Consider the following 17,689-nt stretch of genomic DNA (forward strand, 5'->3'; position numbering starts at 1 on the left):
CATATAACGGCATAAAATCCGTATATATAATATGTTTTAATAAAAAAAAACCTATTTATACTCGTGGTGGATCTGAACGCGTTAATAACGCGGCTCAATATCAATTTATAATTAATACCATCAAACAATTAATCAAGAAACATAGGCATTTAACATACACAAAATATTATCCAAAAAAATAATATTGTACATTAATCAACGCACCAATGCCTATAGATTAATATTTAATGGGTCGCAACGTCCTACAAGATGAGAAGTGCATACCTCGTTATCATACAATTAACAATATACAGCAGTGCATATATTTTTACTAAAAATACAAAATTCCTAATAAAAATTTTTTGTCACATGCTAGTACAAATTGGTTGATTAACGATAAAAAGTAAATGAATCTCATCTTTCGACCTTTCGGGTTTCTCAGGTTTACCCCTGAACGGTTTTACGTACTCTTTAACTCTCTCTTCAAAGTTCTTTTCAACTTTCCCTCACGGTACTTGTTCGCTATCGGTCTCGTGGTAATATTTAGCCTTAGATGGAGTTTACCACCCACTTAGAGCTGCACTCTCAAGCAACCCGACTCTAAGGAAAGATTCACCTATCATCAATAATAATCACTACGGGCCTGGCACCCTCTATGGGTATATGGCCCCATTCAAGATGGACTTGGATGTATTATATAACAATAGGTTTATATTGAATCTTCCTAAACACTACATTCCCCAAGTGTCTGTTTATCAGCCACGGGGTTCAGTGCTGGGCTTATCCCTGTTCGCTCGCCGCTACTAAGGGAATCCTAGTTAGTTTCTTTTCCTCCGCTTAATAATATGCTTAAATTCAGCGGGTAATCTCACCTACTCTGAGGTCGTAAAAGTTTTTAGAAGTATTAAAACAAAAATTTTTTTTATATATTATGTTTTTGTTATATTTTATAAGTAAACAATTTTCTTAATTATTCATACTCAAATTTTTTTTATATTATTATATAATATTATTTTTATATTTATCTAAAGAGAAGAAAATAAAAAATAAATAATTATATATATTAATTTTTTTCGAGTATATTGAAAATTTTATTACAAATAAAATATTCCATAACAAAATATTAATATATAATATTTTTGTTTATTCTTCTTTATTTAATATTTTAAAAATATATTATTAATATCATTTATTATTAATATTATTATTAACATAAAGTTTTATAATATTATATATAAATGATAAAAAATAATATTGATATATTAATTTAAAAATGTCGACAAATAATAAAAAATATATAAATTTTAAATGCTATTAAAAACATTTTATATTTATTTTTTTCTTATATTTGGCGTAAAACATTCAATTGTGCCTTTTTATATAAAGCATTAAAGATTTTTTAAGCCACGCCTATACAATTTGATTAGTCCATACTCTGATAGCTATCCAATAGGATATGACAACAAAAATTTTGAAATTTCATATAAATATAAATACAACACATTTATTTCGCATTTAAACATTTGACTTTGTAGTATCAAATTGTCGAATATAATTTTTAAAATTGTGTGTTTTTTTGTAAAAACATTATTATTTGAAAATGGCTAGAACCAAGCAAACTGCACGTAAATCAACTGGTGGTAAAGCACCAAGAAAACAATTAGCAACGAAAGCTGCACGTAAAAGTGCACCAGCAACTGGTGGAGTAAAAAAACCACACAGATATCGTCCTGGTACAGTAGCTTTACGAGAAATTCGTCGTTATCAAAAAAGTACTGAATTGTTAATTCGTAAATTACCATTCCAACGTTTAGTACGTGAAATTGCACAAGATTTTAAAACCGATTTACGTTTTCAAAGTTCAGCTGTTATGGCATTACAAGAAGCTAGTGAAGCCTATTTAGTAGGTTTATTTGAAGATACCAATTTATGCGCAATTCATGCAAAGCGTGTTACAATTATGCCTAAGGATATACAATTGGCAAGACGTATTCGTGGAGAACGTGCATAAGCGTTTTAAATGACAATTTAAAAAAAAAAAAACAAATAAGAAATATTTTCGGTCCTATATATAGGACCAACATATATTATTAAATAAGAGTATATTATTTTTATTAAAAAATATATATATATATATATATATATATATATATATATATATATATAAATATAAATTATTGAAATAAAATTAAACATTATTAAAATTTTGTTATAATTATAAGCGATTGCTATTTCTAAAAATAAATAAATTTCATAAAATTTATATTATTTTATATTCATTTGAAATATTAAAAAAACTTCTCGCTTTAAAGTAACCATGATATGAGTTATAAATGCAATAAAATTTTATACAAAAAATAATATTTATTTGTTGATGAATAATATAAAAGGTTTACATTTCTAAATAACATATATTTATATATGGTGTGTAAAAAAAAAGAAAAGAAGAAAAATAATTTATATTTTTAATATAAAAAGGCAACCGCACACAGTGTTCCCAAGCGGTCACCCATCCAAGTACTGACTGTGCCCAATGTTGCTTAACTTCGGTGATCGGACGAGAACCGGTGTTTTCAACGTGGTATGGCTGTTGCCAGTAATAAATGAAAATTTTTACAAATATATATTTTTCATAAATATCATTAATATTAAAGTATATTATTAAAATTTTCAATGAAGTAATCAATTTAAATATATACTTATTTATTATACCATATATTTTAAATAAAAATGCAACCGCACACAGTATTCTCAAGTGGCCACCCATCCGTGGTACTGACTGTGGCAAATGTTTCTTAACTATTATTTTATAAAATATTTATACAAAAAATAATTTACTCTTATCAAATATTAATTTGTGGCCTGTATTAAGGCCTATGTTATTTTCATTTTTTAGCAAAAATAATGAAATATTTCAATATATTATTAAAGTAACAGATCATTTCTTTTTTGGTGCTGCTTTTTTAATTTTTGTAGGAGATGATTTGGCAACAGAAGCTTTCTTAGCTTTTGGTGCTTTCGGTTTACGAGCAGGGCTACTTTTGGCAGCGGATTTTGTACTTTTTGCTGGTTTTGCTTTAACTGGTGCTTTTTTTGATGCCGCTGATGATTTTGCAGTAACTTTTTTAGCAGCAGTTGATGATGATGGAGTCGCTTTTTTTGCTTTAGGCTTTTTGGCTGCCAATGATGTAGTTGTGGCTTTCTTTTCTTTTGGTGCCCGTTTACTTTTAGCACTCTTTGCTGAACCTTTTGCTCCACTTTCTTTTTTGGATACTTTTGATTTAGCTGAAGAATTAGATGAAGCGGAAGCAGCCAATTTGAATGAACCAGATGCACCTTTACCTTTAGTTTGTACCAAGGCTCCCTCAGTTACAGCAGCTTTTAAATATTTTTTAATAAATGGTGAAATTTTATCAGAATCCACTTTATAATTTGCAGCTAAATATTTTTTAATTGCTTGTAATGATGAACCACCACGTTCTTTTAAATTTTTAATTGCGTTAACAACCATTTCTGATGTACGTGGATGTGTTGGTTTTGAATGTTGTTTTGTACGTTTAGCACCAGAAGCTGTTGCTTTTTTTGTTGGTGTTGTAGAAGCAGCAGTAACCGCAGTTGCTGCAACAGCTGTAGAATTTTCTTCGGCCATATTTTTTACTTTATAAAAATAATGTATTTATTATAAATATTTAAATGATAAAATATAATAATTCTATCAAATAAAAAATAAAGGTTTTCAATTATATCATTATTCACAATAATATAAGTCCCTATGTAAGTCAAAGTACCATGTAGAAAACACATAAAAATTAAATAGTATTTCTAATTTACTGTCGTAGTAAACATGATTTATTTTTTCAATTTCTATAATATATAAAATAATAAATTATAAATTTAATAATAATATTTATTTTATAAATTAAAATATATTTAATTTTTTTATTAACAATTATTAATAAACATAGTTTAATATTAATTATTTCAATCATACAAAACAATAATATTTTTAAGGTAAACTTAAAAAGTATATATTTTTATTTTTTATTTAATATCGATTTATTATAAATTATTAGTATATAAATAATTAAAAAATTTAATATATAAATATATATATTATAGTATAAGATTTCATTTTTAGAAAAACTTTTTTTGTCAATAATGAAAACGTATTATTATGAAATGTGTTAATCGAACATTGACAAAATATATTTCATTAGAAAATACTTTTATTTATGCATTAATATCAATAATTAACTATTAAATTAATTTTTTCATAATTATATAAAGAAATTTTATACTGATATAAGTATTTATATATTATAATATTTATTTTAAATATAAAAAAATTTATGACAAAATATATTATTAGAGTATTTGTTGAGATTAATATAAGATTATTTTAAATAAGAATTAATTTATATAATTATTAAAATATTATTAATTTTATGTTATGTAATTTTAATAAAAATAAATAATAATAATAAATATAAAAATTTTTTAACAATTTAAATTTTATATGATCTAAATAATTTTGTTAAGTACGATATGAGAAATCATTGTAAGCTTCGTTAAGAAACTTTGTAATATAAAATAATAATAATAATATTAAATATATAAATAAATAAAATAAATTTGATACATATTTTTGGTTCATTCTGTGTATAAATCAAAGGATACCGAATAATTGGTAACGGATGCGATATATTATAGTATCGAGTATTAAAACATAATATATAAATTTATCTTGTTATTCAAATTTTTTGTTACTTAACTTATGTATTTAGAAAATTTATAATATTATTTATATAATTGACATAAAATCTTATAAATTGAAATTTTATTAATATGTATCAAAAGAAGAGAGTAACGTATTGATATAATATCAAAGGATACTGATTATTTAAATAACGAATACGTCATATATTGTTTGTGTAACAAAGTTCACTTGGCCATCTAGTTGAAAATAACATTTTCAATAGAAAGTTTATATGCTTTTTTTTTTCTTTAATTATTAAAAAAATAAATTGAAATTTAATTCAATCAAATTTTATAATAATTTTTAAAAAATTTTTCCTTTTAAAAAATATTTTGTGATGTTGTGATAATATGTATTAATACAAGTGCATCCTGATACTTTTATCTCTAGTAAAGGTATGAGTATCATGAACAGTTTTGTTATCTAATGATATTATTTTGATAATATTTTGTGTATATTCTTATAATATTTTGTCTAAATATCATCATAATACAATATTATTTTGATAATATTTTATGAATATTCTTATAATATGTTACCTAAATGTCATCATAATATGATGAATTATTTCCATAATAACATATAAAAAAAAAAAAAAAAAAAAAGAATCATTAATTTATAATTATTTAAATTGATTCTTTAAAAAAATATTATAATATATTATTTATAAAAATAATTTTTACTCTTATTTTAAATAAATTTGTGGCCTTTTATTAAAAGGCCTATGATCGATGTATTATTATTATAAAAATTAATGCAATGTTTTTAATTTATGCTTTCTTTTCAGTTTTCTTTGGTAATAACACTGCTTGAATGTTTGGTAATACACCACCTTGAGCAATTGTTACACCAGATAATAATTTATTTAATTCTTCATCATTACGAATTGCCAATTGTAAATGACGTGGAATGATACGTGTTTTTTTGTTATCACGGGCAGCATTACCAGCTAACTCGAGAACTTCTGCAGCCAAATATTCCATAACAGCAGCCAAATATACTGGGGCACCAGCACCTACTCGTTCAGCATAATTTCCTTTTCGTAATAATCTGTGAATTCTTCCAACAGGAAATTGTAATCCTGCTCGGCTTGATCTTGACTTTGCCTTTCCCTTTACTTTACCACCTTTACCTCGTCCAGACATAGCGAATAAATTTATTTAATTAATATTTTTTTTTGTAAATATAATCACACAGATGTGTACGTTACGGGGATTGTAACATAAATGTTTAAAATGTTATTTGGGTATTTTAATTTATAATATTTATAAAATATAAAACTTTAAAAATAAACCAATCACCTTATAGTATTATTTTCAGCCAATCAGAGAGTAGTATTCATTTTTATTGTTATATCCATCTTCGCGTATATAATACGCTAGTTGTATACACGACACGCTCATACATATACTGACTGGTGTTCTGTAACTATCTGTGTATATTAATTGTTTGTAACAATGCCACCAAAAACAAGTGGAAAAGCAGCAAAAAAAGCTGGCAAAGCTCAAAAAAATATATCAAAGAGTGATAAGAAAAAGAAGAGGAAGCGCAAGGAATCATATGCAATTTACATTTACAAAGTATTAAAACAAGTGCATCCTGATACTGGTATCTCTAGTAAAGCTATGAGTATCATGAACAGTTTTGTTAATGATATTTTTGAACGTATTGCTGCTGAAGCATCACGTTTAGCACATTATAATAAACGTTCAACAATCACAAGTCGGCCGCAGTTCGATTATTATTACCTGGTGAATTGGCAAAGCACGCTGTTAGTGAAGGTACTAAAGCTGTTACAAAATATACAAGTTCAAAATAAATAAATCGAAAATATTATTTAATTGATAACATAAAAATACATCAACATATAAAAACGGCTCTCTTTTTAAGAGAGCCATCAAATTTTTTAAATAAGAGTAAATTATTTTTATATATACAAAAAAATTAAATAAACAATTATTAATATCATATTTAATATAAAATTTTATATATTAATAGCTTGAATATATCTATTATTAGTATATCAATATTATTAATTTTAAATATAATAAAGGATATCGCGGAATATATATCGTAAATCAGTGTAATGCAAATGCATTACATTACCTTTATTATTTTCATTTTACATTTACTACTTGTTTATGTACGCTTATAATTATTAGAAAAATATTTTTAATAATTTTAAAAAATAAATGAAATAATAAAAATTTAATAATAAATTATTTATTGAAAGTATAAAAAATGGTATAGCAAAATCTTTATTTTCTTTGATTAAGGCGAAATGTTTTATTAGTTATAAATTCGATAATCTCCTATCGATACTTGTTACTCTTAACTTGTATATATAAAAAATATAATAGTATATTAATTTATAATAAAATTTTTTCAAAAATTCAATAAGTTATTGTAAAATAAAATAGATAATATACAAATTATAATTTATTATTGCAGATATATTACAATAAAAAAAAAAAATAAAAATATTTGGTAATGTATGTTATAAACAAAATAATTTGTTGTAAACAAATTATATAATATGTTATATTTATTAACAAATTTATTTACTCTTATATAAATAAAATTAGTGGCTTCCCAAAAAGGAAAGCCTGTTTAAATTTATCGGATGTATTAAATATTCTTTAATAAATTTACTAAATATTTTAAGTAAATTATTATATTTTCTTAACCTCCAAAACCATACAAAGTACGACCTTGTCGTTTTAATGCATATACAACATCCATAGCTGTAACTGTTTTACGTTTTGCGTGTTCAGTATATGTAACAGCATCCCGAATAACATTTTCAAGGAATACTTTAAGTACACCACGTGTTTCTTCATAAATTAAACCAGAGATACGTTTTACTCCACCTCGTCGTGCTAAACGACGAATTGCAGGTTTTGTAATACCTTGGATATTATCACGCAAAACTTTTCTATGACGTTTTGCACCCCCTTTTCCAAGACCCTTTCCACCTTTTCCTCTGCCAGTCATTTTAATAAAAAATTATTTACAATATTTTAACGAACGGATAACACGTGTGTTAACCTCACAAGTATTGTAATGTATGTGAGCGCCGGTACAATTGTGCCTTTTTATATAAAGCATTAAAGATTTTTTAAGCCACGCCTATACAATTTGATTAGTCCATACTCTGATAGCTATCCAATAGGATATGACAACAAAAATTTTGAAATTTCATATAAATATAAATACAACACATTTATTTCGCATTTAAACATTTGACTTTGTAGTATCAAATTGTCGAATATAATTTTTAAAATTGTGTGTTTTTTTGTAAAAACATTATTATTTGAAAATGGCTAGAACCAAGCAAACTGCACGTAAATCAACTGGTGGTAAAGCACCAAGAAAACAATTAGCAACGAAAGCTGCACGTAAAAGTGCACCAGCAACTGGTGGAGTAAAAAAACCACACAGATATCGTCCTGGTACAGTAGCTTTACGAGAAATTCGTCGTTATCAAAAAAGTACTGAATTGTTAATTCGTAAATTACCATTCCAACGTTTAGTACGTGAAATTGCACAAGATTTTAAAACCGATTTACGTTTCCAAAGTTCAGCTGTTATGGCATTACAAGAAGCTAGTGAAGCCTATTTAGTAGGTTTATTTGAAGATACCAATTTATGCGCAATTCATGCAAAGCGTGTTACAATTATGCCTAAGGATATACAATTGGCAAGACGTATTCGTGGAGAACGTGCATAAGCGTTTTAAATGACAATTTAAAAAAAAAAAAACAAATAAGAAATATTTTCGGTCCTATATATAGGACCAACATATATTATTAAATAAGAGTATATTATTTTTATTAAAAAATATATATATATATATATATATATATATATATATATATATATATATATATATATATAAATATAAATTATTGAAATAAAATTAAACATTATTAAAATTTTGTTATAATTATAAGCGATTGCTATTTCTAAAAATAAATAAATTTCATAAAATTTATATTATTTTATATTCATTTGAAATATTAAAAAAACTTCTCGCTTTAAAGTAACCATGATATGAGTTATAAATGCAATAAAATTTTATACAAAAAATAATATTTATTTGTTGATGAATAATATAAAAGGTTTACATTTCTAAATAACATATATTTATATATGGTGTGTAAAAAAAAAGAAAAGAAGAAAAATAATTTATATTTTTAATATAAAAAGGCAACCGCACACAGTGTTCCCAAGCGGTCACCCATCCAAGTACTGACTGTGCCCAATGTTGCTTAACTTCGGTGATCGGACGAGAACCGGTGTTTTCAACGTGGTATGGCTGTTGCCAGTAATAAATGAAAATTTTTACAAATATATATTTTTCATAAATATCATTAATATTAAAGTATATTATTAAAATTTTCAATGAAGTAATCAATTTAAATATATACTTATTTATTATACCATATATTTTAAATAAAAATGCAACCGCACACAGTATTCTCAAGTGGCCACCCATCCGTGGTACTGACTGTGGCAAATGTTTCTAAACTATTATTTTATAAAATATTTATACAAAAAATAATTTACTCTTATCAAATATTAATTTGTGGCCTGTATTAAGGCCTATGTTATTTTCATTTTTTAGCAAAAATAATGAAATATTTCAATATATTATTAAAGTAACAGATCATTTCTTTTTTGGTGCTGCTTTTTTAATTTTTGTAGGAGATGATTTGGCAACAGAAGCTTTCTTAGCTTTTGGTGCTTTCGGTTTACGAGCAGGGCTACTTTTGGCAGCGGATTTTGTACTTTTTGCTGGTTTTGCTTTAACTGGTGCTTTTTTTGATGCCGCTGATGATTTTGCAGTAACTTTTTTAGCAGCAGTTGATGATGATGGAGTCGCTTTTTTTGCTTTAGGCTTTTTGGCTGCCAATGATGTAGTTGTGGCTTTCTTTTCTTTTGGTGCCCGTTTACTTTTAGCACTCTTTGCTGAACCTTTTGCTCCACTTTCTTTTTTGGATACTTTTGATTTAGCTGAAGAATTAGATGAAGCGGAAGCAGCCAATTTGAATGAACCAGATGCACCTTTACCTTTAGTTTGTACCAAGGCTCCCTCAGTTACAGCAGCTTTTAAATATTTTTTAATAAATGGTGAAATTTTATCAGAATCCACTTTATAATTTGCAGCTAAATATTTTTTAATTGCTTGTAATGATGAACCACCACGTTCTTTTAAATTTTTAATTGCGTTAACAACCATTTCTGATGTACGTGGATGTGTTGGTTTTGAATGTTGTTTTGTACGTTTAGCACCAGAAGCTGTTGCTTTTTTTGTTGGTGTTGTAGAAGCAGCAGTAACCGCAGTTGCTGCAACAGCTGTAGAATTTTCTTCGGCCATATTTTTTACTTTATAAAAATAATGTATTTATTATAAATATTTAAATGATAAAATATAATAATTCTATCAAATAAAAAATAAAGGTTTTCAATTATATCATTATTCACAATAATATAAGTCCCTATGTAAGTCAAAGTACCATGTAGAAAACACATAAAAATTAAATAGTATTTCTAATTTACTGTCGTAGTAAACATGATTTATTTTTTCAATTTCTATAATATATAAAATAATAAATTATAAATTTAATAATAATATTTATTTTATAAATTAAAATATATTTAATTTTTTTATTAACAATTATTAATAAACATAGTTTAATATTAATTATTTCAATCATACAAAACAATAATATTTTTAAGGTAAACTTAAAAAGTATATATTTTTATTTTTTATTTAATATCGATTTATTATAAATTATTAGTATATAAATAATTAAAAAATTTAATATATAAATATATATATTATAGTATAAGATTTCATTTTTAGAAAAACTTTTTTTGTCAATAATGAAAACGTATTATTATGAAATGTGTTAATCGAACATTGACAAAATATATTTCATTAGAAAATACTTTTATTTATGCATTAATATCAATAATTAACTATTAAATTAATTTTTTCATAATTATATAAAGAAATTTTATACTGATATAAGTATTTATATATTATAATATTTATTTTAAATATAAAAAAATTTATGACAAAATATATTATTAGAGTATTTGTTGAGATTAATATAAGATTATTTTAAATAAGAATTAATTTATATAATTATTAAAATATTATTAATTTTATGTTATGTAATTTTAATAAAAATAAATAATAATAATAAATATAAAAATTTTTTAACAATTTAAATTTTATATGATCTAAATAATTTTGTTAAGTACGATATGAGAAATCATTGTAAGCTTCGTTAAGAAACTTTGTAATATAAAATAATAATAATACTATTAAATATATAAATAAATAAAATAAATTTGATACATATTTTTGGTTCATTCTGTGTATAAATCAAAGGATACCGAATAATTGGTAACGGATGCGATATATTATAGTATCGAGTATTAAAACATAATATATAAATTTATCTTGTTATTCAAATTTTTTGTTACTTAACTTATGTATTTAGAAAATTTATAATATTATTTATATAATTGACATAAAATCTTATAAATTGAAATTTTATTAATATGTATCAAAAGAGTATCAAAAGAAGAGAGTAACGTATTGATATAATATCAAAGGATACTGATTATTTAAATAACGAATACGTCATATATTGTTTGTGTAACAAAGTTCACTTGGCCATCTAGTTGAAAATAACATTTTCAATAGAAAGTTTATATGCTTTTTTTTTTCTTTAATTATTAAAAAAATAAATTGAAATTTAATTCAATCAAATTTTATAATAATTTTTAAAAAATTTTTCCTTTTAAAAAATATTTTGTGATGTTGTGATAATATGTATTAATACAAGTGCATCCTGATACTTTTATCTCTAGTAAAGGTATGAGTATCATGAACAGTTTTGTTATCTAATGATATTATTTTGATAATATTTTGTGTATATTCTTATAATATTTTGTCTAAATATCATCATAATACAATATTATTTTGATAATATTTTATGAATATTCTTATAATATGTTACCTAAATGTCATCATAATATGATGAATTATTTCCATAATAACATATAAAAAAAAAAAAAAAAAAAAAGAATCATTAATTTATAATTATTTAAATTGATTCTTTAAAAAAATATTATAATATATTATTTATAAAAATAATTTTTACTCTTATTTTAAATAAATTTGTGGCCTTTTATTAAAAGGCCTATGATCGATGTATTATTATTATAAAAATTAATGCAATGTTTTTAATTTATGCTTTCTTTTCAGTTTTCTTTGGTAATAACACTGCTTGAATGTTTGGTAATACACCACCTTGAGCAATTGTTACACCAGATAATAATTTATTTAATTCTTCATCATTACGAATTGCCAATTGTAAATGACGTGGAATGATACGTGTTTTTTTGTTATCACGGGCAGCATTACCAGCTAACTCGAGAACTTCTGCAGCCAAATATTCCATAACAGCAGCCAAATATACTGGGGCACCAGCACCTACTCGTTCAGCATAATTTCCTTTTCGTAATAATCTGTGAATTCTTCCAACAGGAAATTGTAATCCTGCTCGGCTTGATCTTGACTTTGCCTTTCCCTTTACTTTACCACCTTTACCTCGTCCAGACATAGCGAATAAATTTATTTAATTAATATTTTTTTTTGTAAATATAATCACACAGATGTGTACGTTACGGGGATTGTAACATAAATGTTTAAAATGTTATTTGGGTATTTTAATTTATAATATTTATAAAATATAAAACTTTAAAAATAAACCAATCACCTTATAGTATTATTTTCAGCCAATCAGAGAGTAGTATTCATTTTTATTGTTATATCCATCTTCGCGTATATAATACGCTAGTTGTATACACGACACGCTCATACATATACTGACTGGTGTTCTGTAACTATCTGTGTATATTAATTGTTTGTAACAATGCCACCAAAAACAAGTGGAAAAGCAGCAAAAAAAGCTGGCAAAGCTCAAAAAAATATATCAAAGAGTGATAAGAAAAAGAAGAGGAAGCGCAAGGAATCATATGCAATTTACATTTACAAAGTATTAAAACAAGTGCATCCTGATACTGGTATCTCTAGTAAAGCTATGAGTATCATGAACAGTTTTGTTAATGATATTTTTGAACGTATTGCTGCTGAAGCATCACGTTTAGCACATTATAATAAACGTTCAACAATCACAAGTCGGGAAATTCAAACCGCAGTTCGATTATTATTACCTGGTGAATTGGCAAAGCACGCTGTTAGTGAAGGTACTAAAGCTGTTACAAAATATACAAGTTCAAAATAAATAAATCGAAAATATTATTTAATTGATAACATAAAAATACATCAACATATAAAAACGGCTCTCTTTTTAAGAGAGCCATCAAATTTTTTAAATAAGAGTAAATTATTTTTATATATACAAAAAAATTAAATAAACAATTATTAATATCATATTTAATATAAAATTTTATATATTAATAGCTTGAATATATCTATTATTAGTATATCAATATTATTAATTTTAAATATAATAAAGGATATCGCGGAATATATATCGTAAATCAGTGTAATGCAAATGCATTACATTACCTTTATTATTTTCATTTTACATTTACTACTTGTTTATGTACGCTTATAATTATTAGAAAAATATTTTTAATAATTTTAAAAAATAAATGAAATAATAAAAATTTAATAATAAATTATTTATTGAAAGTATAAAAAATGGTATAGCAAAATCTTTATTTTCTTTGATTAAGGCGAAATGTTTTATTAGTTATAAATTCGATAATCTCCTATCGATACTTGTTACTCTTAACTTGTATATATAAAAAATATAATAGTATATTAATTTATAATAAAATTTTTTCAAAAATTCAATAAGTTATTGTAAAATAAAATAGATAATATACAAATTATAATTTATTATTGCAGATATATTACAATAAAAAAAAAAAATAAAAATATTTGGTAATGTATGTTATAAACAAAATAATTTGTTGTAAACAAATTATATAATATGTTATATTTATTAACAAATTTATTTACTCTTATATAAATAAAATTAGTGGCTTCCCAAAAAGGAAAGCCTGTTTAAATTTATCGGATGTATTAAATATTCTTTAATAAATTTACTAAATATTTTAAGTAAATTATTATATTTTCTTAACCTCCAAAACCATACAAAGTACGACCTTGTCGTTTTAATGCATATACAACATCCATAGCTGTAACTGTTTTACGTTTTGCGTGTTCAGTATATGTAACAGCATCCCGAATAACATTTTCAAGGAATACTTTAAGTACACCACGTGTTTCTTCATAAATTAAACCAGAGATACGTTTTACTCCACCTCGTCGTGCTAAACGACGAATTGCAGGTTTTGTAATACCTTGGATATTATCACGCAAAACTTTTCTATGACGTTTTGCACCCCCTTTTCCAAGACCCTTTCCACCTTTTCCTCTGCCAGTCATTTTAATAAAAAATTATTTACAATATTTTAACGAACGGATAACACGTGTGTTAACCTCACAAGTATTGTAATGTATGTGAGCGCCGGTACAATTGTGCCTTTTTATATAAAGCATTAAAGATTTTTTAAGCCACGCCTATACAATTTGATTAGTCCATACTCTGATAGCTATCCAATAGGATATGACAACAAAAATTTTGAAATTTCATATAAATATAAATACAACACATTTATTTCGCATTTAAACATTTGACTTTGTAGTATCAAATTGTCGAATATAATTTTTAAAATTGTGTGTTTTTTTGTAAAAACATTATTATTTGAAAATGGCTAGAACCAAGCAAACTGCACGTAAATCAACTGGTGGTAAAGCACCAAGAAAACAATTAGCAACGAAAGCTGCACGTAAAAGTGCACCAGCAACTGGTGGAGTAAAAAAACCACACAGATATCGTCCTGGTACAGTAGCTTTACGAGAAATTCGTCGTTATCAAAAAAGTACTGAATTGTTAATTCGTAAATTACCATTCCAACGTTTAGTACGTGAAATTGCACAAGATTTTAAAACCGATTTACGTTTCCAAAGTTCAGCTGTTATGGCATTACAAGAAGCTAGTGAAGCCTATTTAGTAGGTTTATTTGAAGATACCAATTTATGCGCAATTCATGCAAAGCGTGTTACAATTATGCCTAAGGATATACAATTGGCAAGACGTATTCGTGGAGAACGTGCATAAGCGTTTTAAATGACAATTTAAAAAAAAAAAAACAAATAAGAAATATTTTCGGTCCTATATATAGGACCAACATATATTATTAAATAAGAGTATATTATTTTTATAAAAAAATATATATATATATATATATATATATATATATATATATATATATATAAATATAAATTATTGAAATAAAATTAAACATTATTAAAATTTTGTTATAATTATAAGCGATTGCTATTTCTAAAAATAAATAAATTTCATAAAATTTATATTATTTTATATTCATTTGAAATATTAAAAAAACTTCTCGCTTTAAAGTAACCATGATATGAGTTATAAATGCAATAAAATTTTATACAAAAAATAATATTTATTTGTTGACGAATAATATAAAAGGTTTACATTTCTAAATAACATATATTTATATATGGTGTGTAAAAAAAAAGAAAAGAAGAAAAATAATTTATATTTTTAATATAAAAAGGCAACCGCACACAGTGTTCCCAAGCGGTCACCCATCCAAGTACTGACTGTGCCCAATGTTGCTTAACTTCGGTGATCGGACGAGAACCGGTGTTTTCAACGTGGTATGGCTGTTGCCAGTAATAAATGAAAATTTTTACAAATATATATTTTTCATAAATATCATTAATATTAAAGTATATTATTAAAATTTTCAATGAAGTAATCAATTTAAATATATACTTATTTATTATACCATATATTTTAAATAAAAATGCAACCGCACACAGTATTCTCAAGTGGCCACCCATCCGTGGTACTGACTGTGGCAAATGTTTCTAAACTATTATTTTATAAAATATTTATACAAAAAATAATTTACTCTTATCAAATATTAATTTGTGGCCTGTATTAAGGCCTATGTTATTTTCATTTTTTAGCAAAAATAATGAAATATTTCAATATATTATTAAAGTAACAGATCATTTCTTTTTTGGTGCTGCTTTTTTAATTTTTGTAGGAGATGATTTGGCAACAGAAGCTTTCTTAGCTTTTGGTGCTTTCGGTTTACGAGCAGGGCTACTTTTGGCAGCGGATTTTGTACTTTTTGCTGGTTTTGCTTTAACTGGTGCTTTTTTTGATGCCGCTGATGATTTTGCAGTAACTTTTTTAGCAGCAGTTGATGATGATGGAGTCGCTTTTTTTGCTTTAGGCTTTTTGGCTGCCAATGATGTAGTTGTGGCTTTCTTTTCTTTTGGTGCCCGTTTACTTTTAGCACTCTTTGCTGAACCTTTTGCTCCACTTTCTTTTTTGGATACTTTTGATTTAGCTGAAGAATTAGATGAAGCGGAAGCAGCCAATTTGAATGAACCAGATGCACCTTTACCTTTAGTTTGTACCAAGGCTCCCTCAGTTACAGCAGCTTTTAAATATTTTTTAATAAATGGTGAAATTTTATCAGAATCCACTTTATAATTTGCAGCTAAATATTTTTTAATTGCTTGTAATGATGAACCACCACGTTCTTTTAAATTTTTAATTGCGTTAACAACCATTTCTGATGTACGTGGATGTGTTGGTTTTGAATGTTGTTTTGTACGTTTAGCACCAGAAGCTGTTGCTTTTTTTGTTGGTGTTGTAGAAGCAGCAGTAACCGCAGTTGCTGCAACAGCTGTAGAATTTTCTTCGGCCATATTTTTTACTTTATAAAAATAATGTATTTATTATAAATATTTAAATGATAAAATATAATAATTCTATCAAATAAAAAATAAAGGTTTTCAATTATATCATTATTCACAATAATATAAGTCCCTATGTAAGTCAAAGTACCATGTAGAAAACACATAAAAATTAAATAGTATTTCTAATTTACTGTCGTAGTAAACATGATTTATTTTTTCAATTTCTATAATATATAAAATAATAAATTATAAATTTAATAATAATATTTATTTTATAAATTAAAATATATTTAATTTTTTTATTAACAATTATTAATAAACATAGTTTAATATTAATTATTTCAATCATACAAAACAATAATATTTTTAAGGTAAACTTAAAAAGTATATATTTTTATTTTTTATTTAATATCGATTTATTATAAATTATTAGTATATAAATAATTAAAAAATTTAATATATAAATATATATATTATAGTATAAGATTTCATTTTTAGAAAAACTTTTTTTGTCAATAATGAAAACGTATTATTATGAAATGTGTTAATCGAACATTGACAAAATATATTTCATTAGAAAATACTTTTATTTATGCATTAATATCAATAATTAACTATTAAATTAATTTTTTCATAATTATATAAAGAAATTTTATACTGATATAAGTATTTATATATTATAATATTTATTTTAAATATAAAAAAATTTATGACAAAATATATTATTAGAGTATTTGTTGAGATTAATATAAGATTATTTTAAATAAGAATTAATTTATATAATTATTAAAATATTATTAATTTTATGTTATGTAATTTTAATAAAAATAAATAATAATAATAAATATAAAAATTTTTTAACAATTTAAATTTTATATGATCTAAATAATTTTGTTAAGTACGATATGAGAAATCATTGTAAGCTTCGTTAAGAAACTTTGTAATATAAAATAATAATAATAATATTAAATATATAAATAAATAAAATAAATTTGATACATATTTTTGGTTCATTCTGTGTATAAATCAAAGGATACCGAATAATTGGTAACGGATGCGATATATTATAGTATCGAGTATTAAAA

The 17,689-nt window shown here is 24.2% G+C and overlaps 4 non-coding genes across 4 annotated transcripts in view; all 4 read right to left on the minus strand.

The window, feature by feature from the left end:
- LOC123303548 overlaps positions 1 to 865 on the minus strand; it is a 4,653-nt gene extending 3,788 nt beyond the window's left edge. The window contains exon 1 of the ribosomal RNA XR_006535658.1: positions 1 to 865. This exon is cut by the window's left edge and continues 3,788 nt beyond it. This is a non-coding gene — a ribosomal RNA (large subunit ribosomal RNA).
- A 1,590-nt stretch (positions 866 to 2,455) lies between these two features.
- On the minus strand, positions 2,456 to 2,574 carry LOC123303532. Its single transcript, XR_006535647.1, has one exon. It is a non-coding gene; the product is annotated as a 5S ribosomal RNA (ribosomal RNA).
- A 6,368-nt stretch (positions 2,575 to 8,942) lies between these two features.
- On the minus strand, positions 8,943 to 9,061 carry LOC123303541. Its single transcript, XR_006535652.1, has one exon. It is a non-coding gene; the product is annotated as a 5S ribosomal RNA (ribosomal RNA).
- A 6,379-nt stretch (positions 9,062 to 15,440) lies between these two features.
- On the minus strand, positions 15,441 to 15,559 carry LOC123303549. Its single transcript, XR_006535659.1, has one exon. It is a non-coding gene; the product is annotated as a 5S ribosomal RNA (ribosomal RNA).
- Positions 15,560 to 17,689: the final 2,130 nt, after the last annotated feature.

Source organism: Chrysoperla carnea (assembly GCF_905475395.1).
Source record: "Chrysoperla carnea chromosome X unlocalized genomic scaffold, inChrCarn1.1 SUPER_X_unloc_10, whole genome shotgun sequence".
Taxonomy (NCBI): Eukaryota; Metazoa; Arthropoda; class Insecta; order Neuroptera; family Chrysopidae; genus Chrysoperla; species Chrysoperla carnea.